Below are 14488 nucleotides of genomic sequence, written 5' to 3'. Positions count from 1 at the left end.
CAGCAATTGGAAACTTGAAAATTGGTTTTACTAAAGAGTAAAACCCGAACACACTAGAAACTAGAACACGACCCGAACTGGTGTTCGGGTCGTGTTCTAGGGAAAAAAAAAGAGTCAGAAGCCGTCTATTCCTGTACCCACACGAGAAGAAAAAGAGTGGAGGCGAGGAAGGTAGACCTTGCCAGTCTTTTATCATGTGTATATAAAACCTTCAGACACTTTGGTGCGGTTGTGGAGCTTTATATATTAAACGAGGAGAGTGCGGGAGCCTGGGAAGGCCATACACAGCCTAGGGCCAGCATTGTAAACAGGGAAGTTATGGGTTTATGACTGGTGCAAGAACAGAGGGGGCCAGGGAGAGGGATAGAGAGAGCGCTGGGAGCGGGAAAGGAACAGAACCAAGAATCAAGAGGGCAGAAATAGCAGAGATGAAGAAAGACATCCTAAAATAGAATGTCTTTCTGTCCGAGGTTAGAGGCCAGACGCTTTGGTGATAGCCTCATTAAACCTGGCATGATTAATGATGATTTTTATTGGGAGTGTATGTGTATGATGTTATTCCAAATTATGAGTGTATGATGTTATTCCAAATTATGAGTGTATGATGTTATTCCAAATTATGAGTGTATGATGTTATTCCAAATTATGAGTGTATGATGTTATTCCAAATTATGAGTGTATGATGTTATTCCAAATTATGAGTGTATGATGTTATTCCAAATTATGAGTGTATGATGTTATTCTAAATTACAGAATATGCAGAACCAGCCTTGCCGGCATTGGGAGAGTCAACACAATAGTTTTCCTGGTGTGTAGTCGAACACAAGTCTTCCCTGATGAGTAGTGTCAACACTTCGTCGACTTCCCTGGAGTGTAGTGGCAACTCTAAACAGTCTTCTGACACCTAACAATCAAAGGAAGCCCGCCTGAGTCTCCCTCACCCCACAAACACTGAAGCCCTAGCAAGTGAGAAGGAGGAAGTGAGAGGAGAGTATCGGGAGGGAAGAGGGGATGGTCGAGGGGACGAGGAATGAGAGAGAGAGAGATGGAAGCATAAGAGATAGAGAACCGAGGAGATAATTGAGACGGAAAGAACGTGGGAGGGAAAAAGAAGTTGGAAGGCAGTACAGGAGGCACTTGAGGAGAGGCAGTAGACAACGCACTGGAGGAGAGGCAGTACAGGAGACACTGAAGGAGAGGCAGTACATGAGACATACAGACATCATGTCTTCGTTTAACCATTACCACACCCCTTGGGTTGCCTCTGAACACAAGTAATGCAAGATAGGTTAGCCATATTAATGCTTTTAAAAATCTCTACAGTTCCAGCTAGGCATTGTACGTGATGCCTTAATTGAAATCTCTGATAAATAAGAAACTTGCGAGATCTTCTGGCAATTCTTTTACTGAATGAGGCTACCGATCCTGCAAATAAGAATTTAGAAATTATATTAGAAATAATCTTTTAAACTGCAGGAAATATGAAGAGCTTGGGAAAGCATTAATAAATGCTTTGTAATTTGCTGATGAGTTCAGTATGTCAGCAGAGTTAGCACCAGAGCCAGTTCACATTACGAGTTAGCTAAACGATCCCAACCAACAAATTTGCAAGTGAACTAATAGTTTTCAGTTGTGAACGCAGCAGCAATACGATCATTGCAGAAAGCTTCACACACACACACGTTTAAAGATTTCTGTTTGACTTCGTTTGTCTATCAACTGCACAACGTTCACGCCAACCAACCAATCAACGCCCAACGCCATTAACCTCAAAATACCATCTCCTTCTTCCCAAACCCTCCATTTCTTTCCCTATACCATCCTCACAACATATTATCTACCCCATCACAAATTACGGTAAATCACTCTCAGAGAGAGAACCTACCCGACTAATCTTATCTAATGACAGTATCACTTAGTGAAAATAATCTGCCACGATAAGCTAGGTCTCCTCCAAACTATCTGAGATCAGATCTCTAATGACCCCAATGACATCTTAGTCAATTAACTATTTGCCGTTAATTAGGATACATTATTGTTGTTGTATCGTCATTGTATTCATACCTGTATTTAAATTAAAAATGTATATTAATTATTATGCTGCTAGTTTTCACCTCCAAGATTTTTTTTCATTATAAATATTTATAATAGATTAATTTATTTAATATTATTATTATTTGTTATATATATTTTAATATAAGTATTATTATTAATATAATTATTATTATTTTAATATATATATATATTAATTGTTTAGTATAAATATAAATATATATTAATATAAATATTAATATAAATATTAATATAAATATTAATATAAATATTAATATAAATATCAATATAAATATTATTATTTGTGATATAAACATTATTATCAATATACATATTATTGTTTATTACTACACATTTTACTATTTATTAACATATATATTTATTCATCTAAATATTATTACTGTAATTATACTATTTAGATCATGGTTTTTTGTTAGGTTACTTATGCTAATTTGACGTAAGTTAGAACTGCACTCTATGCTATAGTTATGGCAGCTCATCCTCCTAGAATGAGAGTACTTATCGTAACTGCTGGGTGGAAAGTACCAGTATGTGGTGACGGATCGCCAGAAAGTACACTTTTTTGTACTTTAAATTTTATAGAACCTGTAAGAAAATAAAGCCAAAAAGCTAAAGTTGAATATTCACAGGATTAGTATGTATAGCACATGCTAATATTAGCTCCAAGATTGTGTGTGTATCAGGCCTAGGATTGCTAGGAAAAGTTAGATTTGGTTTTAGAGTTATGCTGCGGTTAAGAAAGTTTCCCATTTGGCCAAATTCTTGAAGAACACGTCCATTTGGTGACATCTCTTGCTTGGTGTGGTATTCCTGAGGAAGAGAGGGAGTCGTAGAGAACTATTTTGGGGATAGTTTACAAATAATTCTAAGAGGTGGCACGGGCATGAATACAGCCCGTAGGCGTTAGATGTTTAGAGTAAATGTGATATTTAGTGGTGGAACATCTTGAAGTGTCTCTGGGCCTGGCTCGTGTCTAAAGAAAATACGAACTAAACATTGATTTTTAAATAACAAAATTCACGAAATTCCTTCTGAATTAGTCAAATAGCCCCCCTTTTGATTTACGTGTATCCATTTGATCTCTCATTTTCCTTTGTGATGCCTCATACAGCTACCTACCGGTTGCATTTATTGTCACGCTCCACACCTGGCTTATTGCTGTAGTTCCCACACCTGACCTTTCAAGGCCCCGTCTCACACTTGCCCTTTCAATTGCAGGCCCCCCACACCCGGCTTCATATTGTCCCGTCCCCACATCTAATTCCTCCCGCCTCCCCAGCTTAACACCCCACCCCCACGGAGCGCCTATCCCACCCTATCCCAAACATAACACCCCCACACCGAACCCCTCCGTCCCTTCCCCCAGCGTTACCGTCCACACGTGTCTGTCTCATCTACAAGGTCATATACCCCAATGAACTCTTCCCTCGGTACACCCCTCACCTGGCCCCCATCCCTGATATTACGGCCACATCTGCTGGCCCCTTCCCTCGTGTGTCGTCCCCCTACCAACACCCAGCCCCTTGCTCCTCGTTGCAACCCATGTCTAGTCTCTACCAAAATACCTCACCCCACCTAATCTAGGTTACGGCTATAGAAAGAGAAGACGCAATAAATTAGATTACGTTTATAGAAAGAGAAGACGACACAAATTAGATTACGGCTATAGAAAGATAAGACGACACAAGTTAGGTTACGTCTATAGAAAGATAAGACGACACAAATTAGGTTAAGTCTATAGAGAGAGAAGACGACACAAATTAGGTTAAAAGAAGAAACCAACACATTAACAATAGACAACTCAATCGTAATGTTTAAGAAATAAACATTTATTTGATGCGGGATTTATTACACAAAATCCTAACATACGCAGGTTTCACACTTGCTTATCTCATCTTTATCCAACGTTATGGGATATGGTCATGTAATTACATCAATAACCCTGAAACTTGTATCACAAATTTAAGGCAATAAAACCTGTAACTAGTACAAAAATTCTAATAGGCTTCCTGCCCCTAACTCTGAAAAGCCCATTCGCTAATACACATTCACACATGCATGGACCCAAAGCCGCGAGTTTTATTAAAAAATAGTTTATACTTTTATTACCACACCAAAGCTTTTTTTTGTACATTTTAAACTTTATTTGAAGAAAGATGGACAAATAGTATTTTGTTTTTGTTCTGCTAAGAAAATATAAAACATAGATTGATTAATTACTGTATAAGTCACTGGAAATTTAATTAAATAAAGAAAGTGTTGTTAAGAAAAGTACTTTAACATTCCATAATTCCTTCCTTCACACACACATATATAATTTATAAAGTCACGGTTTCTAATAGAGTAATCCTATTTTCATGCCAAGATATGTGATCTTTAGGTCTAACTCTCACGTTTATGCTTAAGCTGCATCCATGTGACACACTTTTCTTAACCCGCGTTATCAATGAGGAGATAGGAGGAGCACGCCACTGAGCCTGGCTTCTTGACCTCAAATGATTGATAAATCGCATTTTTGTAAGTGGGGCGTCTTATCTCGTCTCTGAAACAGCCGAAGGCACCTTTGTGCGTTTTCAGTACGCAATATCTTCCACCTGGTGATGTCTTTCACTTCGTAAGCCTCTATTGGCACGGGGAAAACACAGTGTTTCATAGCACGGTGAGTACTTTTCTCTCCCCAAGTCCCTCTCCTGATAATAATAATAATAATGAGAAAATCTGTAAGAGCCGTGATGAAGATTCGAACCTATGCGCTGGGTATTCTCATTGATTTTCTCATCGATACATCACGTTAGTGTGATTTTTCTCTGTGTAGTAAATAATAACGATAATGTCAGAGTTGCAATGGTACTGCGAGATTTGTCATTGGGGGGTTGACGTTGACACAGCACTATTTTCTTTGACAACATTCCCGATCCCCTTCATGTTGGGCACGTATCCAGCAGCAATTACTGGGAAAAATAGAGTGAATTTTGCCCCCTAGCGTCTGGCCTCCAGTCTCAGAATGAAGACGCTTGAAGGAGAATGTCTGTCTAAGGTTGAAGGCCAAACGCTTCGGGCTATTATCACCAAACTTTACAGGGTGAGTGGTCTGGGGTATGGGATGATCTGAGGCTGGTCGGAGTTGGTTATATTGGTCCTATTAAGAAGTGGGTCAGATGCAATAATAACACCACCTCTTCCATGTAATCAGATTAAAATTCCAAGCCTACTACTTTGTTCATCTCTATCTTTAAATACCCCATTCCATCCTAAGATTCATTACACATTATTTTCATCGTGATTAAATGTTAGTTTGTCTTATGTAGTTTATTGATGAAGATAGTGTATATTGAAATAGTTACACTGACGAAGGGAAAGTGGTGAAGGGTAGGGAAGGTAGTGAAGGGTAGGGAAGGTGGTGAAGGGTAGGGAAGGTGGTGAAGGGTAGGGAAGGTAGTGAAGGGTAGGGAAGGTGGTGAAGGGTACGGAAAGGTGGTGAAGGGTAGGGAAGGTGGTGAAGGAGATGGAAAGTGTTGAAGGACAGGCAAGGTGAAGGGTAGAGAAGTTAGTGAAGTGTAGGAAAGATGGTAAAGAAGGGTAGGAAAGGCCTTCCCTCTCCTTCCGTGAAGGAGAGGGAAGGTCGTACTGTAAATGGGGAACCCAGCGAAGCCTGGGTAGTGATGAAGGTTACAGAGATGAAGACAGCATTTAGTGAACACGGTTACAGTTATGAGGATAGTCGTGTGTAGTGTAGATAGTAGACGGTTACAGTGATGATGGTTGAGTAGGTAAGATGGTTACAGTGAGGAAGATAGTGTGAAGTAAAGAGGGTAAGTGAAATATTGTAGTGAAAATTGTTATAGTAATGATTGAAACAGGAATTTCCTTAAGTACTTTCGTATTTAATAATACATCTTCAAATAGATCCATCTGAAGATGTATTATTAAATACGAAAGTACTTAAGGAAATTCCTGTTTCAATTCTTCTTTCGTGGTCTGAATAATATATAAATATATAAATAAATAAATAAATATATATATATATATATATATATATATATATATATATATATATATATATATATATATATATATATATATATATATATATATGTGTGTGTGTGTGTGTCGTGTGTAGTGTAGATAGTAGATTACAAGATTACATGATTACAAAATGTGGCCTTAACACATATATATAACACAACCAATACAAACAAAATCTAAAAAACAAGTAAAAATCCCATATAGTATATATATATATATATATATATATATATATATATATATATATATATATATATATATGGGTGGTAGGAGAAGAAAATATCAAAGTGTTCAGTGAGGATCCACAAGGTCTTCTCTGAGTACTCTTTATTTTCTTCTCCGAGGCTATGGGTCCCTACACTTGCACAAAAGAGGTGGTACCCCCTTTAGGTAATAATGAATAATATTATATAATAATATTACGTCTCCAAAGGATTCCTGATCAACCAGGCTGTGACTCATACGTCAGGCTGCGAGCAGCCGCGTCCAACAGCCTGGTTGACCAGTCCACCAACCAGGAGACCTGGTCGGCGACCGGGCCGCGGGGACGCTAAGTCCCGAAAACACCTCAAGGTAAGTCAGCCTCGCTGATGAAGGGAGAGAGGTGAGTGAGAGGTTGGGACGATGGGAGGGGTGGGATAAATGAGCGAGAGGTGAGTGAAACAGCTGGTCTCTCCCCCCCTCTCCCAGCGACATAACTTCCATGTCACCTTCTTTCCTCCTCTAAACCCCCCGCCCCCCTCCATCCCACCTCACTCCCTCATCTCTCACCCCCCCCTCCCTCCTCCTCACTCACACGTTGCACCTCACGTGATTCCACGCTGCCGTGGACACCCCCCTCATAACCCCCTTCCTCCTCTGCCCCTCATATCCCCCTCCTCCTCCGCCCCTCATATCCCCCCACTCCCGCCCCACACATCCCCCCACCTCCTCCGCCCCTCACAACCCCCCTATACCTCACCCCTCTCCCCCCTCTCACCACTTTCCGCGCACATCGTACGATCCGGACGATCAATATTCCTCAGTGACTGCTGCAGTGGCCGTGTGTGTAGCGGGTGTCTGGGCCTGTGTTTACCTCGTGTTACAGCCATAGCCTCCTGCAGCCTCCTGCACCTACGGGCTATACCCCATCAGACCGCCCCTAGCCCCTCGGCCCGCCCCTCAGACCGCCCCTCAGACGGCCAGGGACACACACGTGTGTGTGGATTATTCCCGACCGAACGCCATCCGCAGCGGACGACCCAAACAGGACTCTGGTGATCTACCTTTGCCGCCGTCTCCCGCCTCCTACAGGTAAGATGCCGGTGTTTCTTAGGTGGTTAGTGGTTGCTTGTGATCCTAAGGTGCGTGTGGGTCCTGTAGGAGGCGTAATAGGTAGTTAATGAACGAAATATGGCATGTTTAGGTTCATCTTCCCTCACATCCGCTTCCCGTTAGGCTGTAGGACTTAAAGCTGCGTTTCATTCAGTTTGGATGGTACCGCTTGAACGACCGTCTCGTAGATTAGTAGCAGTACGGTAGTGAACGTAGATCACATGTTTGTAGTTCGTTATATACCATATAACGCCCAGTTTTGATGAGGGTCGGGCTGCGCATGCGTTCCTGGGCGCAAAGCCTTATGTTTTCCATCCTCACAGTGTATACTGCGCGTCTGGCAGTGCGCATATGTGTATTTCTAAGTTAAAATGTCGTAATATCTATCAAGGGGGTTCTTCAAATAGTGTCAAATTCAAAAGCCGGTAGAATAGGAATTTATTGACGCGAGACTAGGGTCGTCGATCTAGTTCATTATAACGAGGTTCACCGGGTCAGCCGATTCCAATCGATACATGAGTGTGCACAACTGTTCCTCCTGCCCTAAGAATGACCCAAGATAGGGAGAGGGCGCAATGAGTGCAACTTGAGGAGGCTGGAAGGACCTTTCAAGGAGTACATGAGGGAGTGATGCCGGTATTGACCAGGTGGAGGACAAGGCCCACACTAGCGGGGTCCGGACCGGCATGGCGGGCCCTGCCAACGTTCGGATGACGTAGCCCAAGTCAGGGCCGACCGGACATGCTGACGTATGAAGCTTCTACGAACCCTTTTATTAGCCGTTTTCCTCCTACGTCACTGGTATTGCAGTAAGAGAACTACACATGATAGTTGTACATCCTGTGTGTCTATATATCTCAAAAGTCTAAAATGAATTCCTCCCACAGGACCTTTCGTATCAATTTTATTTTGCCCAGTCACTAATACTTCATTCCGTGTAACTATTTCCAAGTAAACATTTACACTGTATATTTAAAAAACTATCTAAATGTCAATTTAAAAGATAATCCAACGTTCAGTATGAGACTGATGTCTCAAACGTTGAATTGCGTCATATTCCAGCAAAAGTTGCTAGTTAGTTTATATTATCATTGATTTTAGTTTACATATTCCTTATATATATATATTTAAGTTCATTTCTAAGCGTCGCAATGTTCAAACTGAAGACCTAACGCCAGCAGAATCTACAAAGCCCAATCACCTTCGCGCGGACTTGGGTGTTGTGTCTTGGTGTGAATGACATTGCGGGGCGAGGTTTGCACACCATGACATTATCGACGGCGGTGGCACGGAAACTTAGACCTTAGGGGTGTATGAGGATACGGCTTGTATTACCGTGTTTTCAATTATCACGTGTTCTTGTCTGCCCCCCTACCCCCTCTCTCTCTCTCGTCAGTCTGGTGTCTGGGTTAGGTTGGAAGGGCGCCGGTGTCTTCAGAGATGAGGAGCGGGCCATGTATTTCCTGTCAGAGAGAGGGAAAGGGAAAGGGAGAGAGAGAGAGAGAGAGAGAGAGAGAGAGAGAGAGAGAGAGAGAGAGAGAGAGAGAGAGAGAGAGAGAGAAAGAGAGAGAAAGAGAGAGAGAGAGAGAGAAAGAGAGAGAAAGAGAGAGAAAGAGAGTCAGAGAGAAAGAGAGAATCTTGAGAGTGAGAGTCGAGAGAAAGAGAGTCAGAAAGAGTCCTGAGAGTGAGAGTCTGAAAGATAGTGAGAGAATCTGAAAGAGAGAGTCTGAAAGAGAGAGTGAGAGAGAGTCTGAAAGAAAGAGAGTCTGAGAGTGAGTGAGAGAGAGAGAGAGAGATTTAGCTCTTCATTCCCGGCACGCTAGACTTTTGTACTTGGTGCGCCATTAAAGACTTTTACCTGTAAAGTTCTGTTGTATCTGTTTCTGAATTTGTGGATGGAAATAATTTCGTTGGTCTTTCATTTTCACTAGTGGTCCCTTACTTTTCAAAACTATTGTTGGTTGTGGCTTTCATCAATGTTCTTTTATCTTATTTCTCAGACCTTGTAATTCACCTATCTTGTATGTAGTGATTATATCCCCTTTCTTATTTGGTCTAGGGTTGGTATTGAGTTACTGTAACCTGTCGTAGTAACTTGAAACCTCATGAGTATGATTTTAACCCACTTGGGCTGGATGGTAGAGCGACGGTCTCGCTTCATGCAGGTCGGCGCTCAATCCCCGACTGGCCAAGTAGTTGGGCACCATTCCTTTTCCCTCCATCCCATCCCAAATCCTTATCTTGACCCCTTCCAAGTGCTATATAGTCGTAATGACTTGGCACTTTCCCCCTGATAATTCTCTCCTTCACTGTTGCAAGTTTCTGTACATTTTCAAGTTCCTTTGCTTGATGAGCTACGGATTCCATGCCTGTGCTGCATACTATTGTATAGCAAAAGCGGTCTGTGTTTTTTTAAAGCCGGACAGAAAGGATTTTTTTTTTATATTTGTTATATATTTGCCAGTTTCGCTTGTGAAGCTGTGATGTTTGTGTTAGAATTGCATCCAATTAAGTCATTTTCTTTATTGGATTCTTGTTGCTACCTTCTCCGTATGGCGCACATTCCTTCTTGTTTCCCTATCTCCCATTACGTTGTGTTATTTAACACTTGTTGGGGTTGAACTCTAACAGCCATTTGTGTGCCCACTCCTTCAGTTTCTTCCTGAAGCACCCTTTGAGTCCTCAGTTTTTACTTTCTATATATTTATCTCCAAATATTGACATGTACGAGTTCTCTTTCTCGAGTCGGGCCTTTACGTGTATTTTGGATAGCAACGGACCCTAGACCGAGTCCTGGGTGACCTCGCTCGAAGGGACCCCGCCCTGTGTAACCCCACTCTCTGGGACCCCGCCCTGTGTGACCCCACTCTGGGACCCCGCCCTGTGTGACCCTCTACTCTCTGGGACCCCGCCCTGTGTAACCCCACTCTCTGGGACCCCGTCCTGTGACCCTCTGCTCTCTGGGAACCTGCCCTGTGTGACTCCACTCTGGGAACCTGCCCTGTGTGACTCCACTCTGGGACCCCGCCCTGTGTGACCCGTCTCTGGGACCCCCGCCCTGTGTGACCCCACTCTCTGGGACCCCGCCCTGTGTGACCCTCTGCTCTCTGGGACCCCGCCCTGTGTGACCCCACTCTCTGGGACCAGGCATTCTACCCTCTCTCCTCTAGCCAGATTAATCTTGACCAGTACCAGCTGTGATAAGAGTCATGTACCTGCTGAGAGATAAGGCTTTTAAGTGCATTTTCCAAGACCTTGAATATACTGTATACTAAAACATGCTTCTGGTTCAAGAATATGCTTTCCTTAAGCATGCAGAAACTAATTGCTGGAACATCTACTACAATATTCTTAGTTATCTATTTGCTATCTATTTGTGCAAGTGAATGCTTAATTTGTTCCAATGTAGTTTTGGAAATTATGTAAATCCTGAACTGACATAATTGTTCAACGTAATTACAAATGTATGCTGTATTTGTTAAGAGAATATCACGAAGATGCAGGCGATGAGTCACAATAACGTGGCTAAAGTATGTTGACCAGGCCACACACACACTAGAAGGTGAAGGGACGACGACGTTTCGGTCCGTCCTGGACCATTCACAATCGACTTGAGAATGGTCCAGGACGGACCGAAACGTCGTCGTCCCTTCACCTTCTAGTGTGTGGTCTGGTCATCACGAAGATGGAATTAGAGGAGAAGGGGAGGGAGTAAGTGTGTGGTAAAAGACAAGGAGGATGTTAGAGGGGCGAGAGAATGTGAGAAAGGGGGGGAGTGTTGGGGGAAAGGGAGGGTGGTGAATGACAATGGATGCTGTGTGTGAGTGAGAGAGAGGGAGAGAGACAGGCAGAGAGGGAGAGGACAGAAAACGTGAGTGAGAATGTGGAGGGGTGAGTTTCAAAGTTAATTACAGCGTGTTTTATGTGCGTTTTCTAGGTATGCTGACCTATATGTATTTTCAGGGTCAAGGCTACAGTTATGGGAGGATCTACAATGTAATGACGACTTTATATGTTTCATTATTTACATTTAAAACACTTATTAATTTGTTAGCATTGACATCTTCCTCGTATAATACTTTTGCATTTTGTTTACGACATTTGTACAGAAGTTGTTCATTCTTGTATCAAATTCAGTTTTTTTCCCCATTGTTCTTTGTTCTGCTGTTTCTGTCGAATTAGTCAGTTTTTATATCTGCTATTTTCTTTCTAACAATGTTGTGAGGTCCCGTTTTCTCGATATTTGTTCATAGCTCAGTCCCCCATAACTCTGGAACAAGTGTGGCTGCATGAGTTTTGTTCATATTTTGTTTTTGCACGAGTTTGTGTGTGTTTTTTTTAGGTAGGGGAGTTCTATGTCAGGGGAGTGTATTAAAGCATGAATTGTATATATATCGTCTCGAAGGGGGGGGGGGGTTCCTTTTTAAGAGTTCTTGAAAGCACTGGAAGTTGGTCAATTTGATGGTTATGCTGCAGACATTGTGCTGGCTTCTTGGAGCAGACATACCTTTGGTGTTAAGGCTGATTCTGCTTTAAAGTCTTTTTCTGAAATGGTAGGCTGACCCCATTTCATTTTGTTCTGTATTTGGGGGTCTTCTCATTATTCCCTAGCCTTATTATTTTTGTTTGAATTAAAGTTCTGGATTAAAGTTCAATGGCAATTTTTCAGACCACATCTGAAGAATATCTTGTAGATTCTGCAGTGTATCATAGTTGTCTTTTGTTCTCATTCTTCTCATTAGTTTTGTATTATCAGCAAATATTAAGCACTTTCCTTAGGTTATTTGTGTATATTTGCAACAAGATAGGTTCCAGTATTGACCCTTGTGGTAATCCACTCCTAACCTCTATTGATACATTCCCTCTCAAGTGATCCTATGAAAAAAAAGCTGCTATGTAATTCTTATCCTTCTCTACTGCCCTCAGAATTCCTCTGTATTCATTCCTTGTTATTATACTCCCAGTATTTCTTTCCTTTTCATTTACTGCCCGTTTTCTCTCTTAAAGTCTGTTGAACCATAGACATTTTTTATCTAAGGAGACTATATATGAAGGTTCATCTAGGTGTACTTGCTCCCTGCTCTTTAATTTTTTGTATATGCATTAAGCAATTCCCTTATGCAACTTTCACTAATTTTGAGTTCCGTGTTACATCCTACTATGACACTTTCTTGAGTTCCAATCAACATCAGTTACGTTTTTAATCAGTAATTTTGCTCTCTCATTTTATGTGCTGTTGTTGCTCTGTTGGGCATTTGTGTATGATCTCTTGGCTTCGTATTTCTGTCTGTGTATGCTGTCTGGAGGGAAGGGAGGATTGTATACAGTATTTCTACATTTACTATATTTTTTGTACAGTATCTGCTTTTAAAAAAGGTCCTAATGTGTGTATTCAGTGTTGGTCAGGGTATATGGTCCAATTATCTTCTGCAATTTTGTAAACAAAATCTTGTTATTTACTATATAAAAACACCCCCCCTTCCTTTTGTTCGTGTTCATTTCCTTATCTAGTGTACCCCTTCGTAATAATGCATTAGAGATTGCCTCTGATTTTTGTTTCCATTAATGCAATTATGTTGGGGTTCCCTTTTCACGGATCTTTTTTTTTTATTTCATCTACTTTGTCTTCAAGATTACCTGGTTGCTAATGGCCTGGGTCCTAAATGGGGAAATGGGCATACTGCTCTGATGGGAGTATTGTGAGATAAATAGAGGTTGTGGGATAGGCTCTGGGGTTGTGTGTGAAAATATATAGAGGTTGTGGGATAGGCTCTAGGGTTCTGTGTGAAAATATATAGCCTGTATGTGAGATGTTGATCTGTAACCAGGTGCTAGATTCACGAAGCAGTTACGCAAGTACTTACGAACGTGTACATCTTTCCTCGATCGGCTTTGGTTACATTTATTAAACAGTTTGCAAACATGGTAACTTGCCAATCAACTGTTGTTATTTTTTTTTTTTTGAGATATATACAAGAGTTGTTACATTCTTGTACAGCCACTAGTACGCGTAGCGTTTCGGGCAAGTCCTTAATCCTATGGTCCCTGGAATACGATCCCCTGCCGCGAAGAATCGTTTTTTCATCCAAGTACACATTTTACTGTTGCGTTAAACAGAGGCTACAGTTAAGGAATTGCGCCCAGTAAATCCTCCCCGGCCAGGATACGAACCCATGACATAGCGCTCGCGGAACGCCAGGCGAGTGTCTTACCACTACACCACGGAGACTGTAATTGACTGTAATTGTTTTCGATATTGGCTGCATGAAGGTTCATACTACATATATTTTGTTATACATTTACATGGGAAATCAAATTAGCTAATCGGAACAGTTTAATTATTCTCTAAGATAACACGCCGTAAAGATATTAACTCATCAAAAGTTGCTATCTTCCCAAGCACTTAAGTCAGACCTACTCTCGTTTTCTATGAAACGTACAAATGTTGTCTGTTGGTTAATTCGCATTTATTTATTTATTTATTTATATATTTATTTATATACAAGAAGATACATTGGGGACTAACAGAGAACATAGAAATTAAGTTGATTTTTACATTCTTGTAAAGCCACTAGCACGCATAGCGTTTCGGACAAGTCCTTAAACTAACAGATAATTTTTAGATAATTCACAGTAAAATTGACAAACATTTTTACAGGTACTTTACAAGTACATATCATTTTAATTAGAATAATTACAGTGAAATTGACGAATTTTTTTTACAGGTACATTGCTAGAAATTTTGACACAAAAGCAGATTAGAATAATACACAATAATGAACAAGGATTACTAGGCATATTAGGATAACATTTCAGGGTTATACATTGGTTCACTAATGTATTGGATATTGGATATTCTGTATTGTATTGGATATTCTGTATTGGATTTATACATTTGATTTACCGAGAACAAAAAATTATAGGTAATTTACGCATTCTATAAATGGGGGCAGTATACTTGTGTACTTAAATAAGGACGCTTTATAAATGATCTCATGTTAACCGGTTATCTTGCAGCGGCATCTTCGGGGACGACAATCTTGACCTGTATCTTAAGAAGAAGAGTCACGTCCTC

The 14488-nt window shown here is 41.0% G+C and overlaps 1 protein-coding gene across 2 annotated transcripts in view; it reads left to right on the top strand.

The window, feature by feature from the left end:
- Positions 1-4606: 4606 nt before the first annotated feature.
- The window catches only part of LOC123751564 (long-chain-fatty-acid--CoA ligase 4), a 33306-nt gene continuing 23424 nt past the window's right edge, over positions 4607-14488 (top strand). Inside the window, exons 1-2 of one of the 2 annotated variants that reach the window (XM_045733666.2) lie at positions 4716-4732; positions 7125-7392. The gene's annotated coding sequence lies outside the window, so the exon portion shown is untranslated. Of the gene's footprint in view, positions 4733-7124; positions 7393-14488 lie in introns of both variants that reach the window. The other variant, XM_045733658.2, reaches the window with a different exon arrangement.

This window comes from Procambarus clarkii, chromosome 4, assembly GCF_040958095.1.
Source record: "Procambarus clarkii isolate CNS0578487 chromosome 4, FALCON_Pclarkii_2.0, whole genome shotgun sequence".
Lineage (NCBI taxonomy): Eukaryota > Metazoa > Arthropoda > Malacostraca > Decapoda > Cambaridae > Procambarus > Procambarus clarkii.
This window is presented reverse-complemented; position numbering and strand designations above follow the sequence as displayed.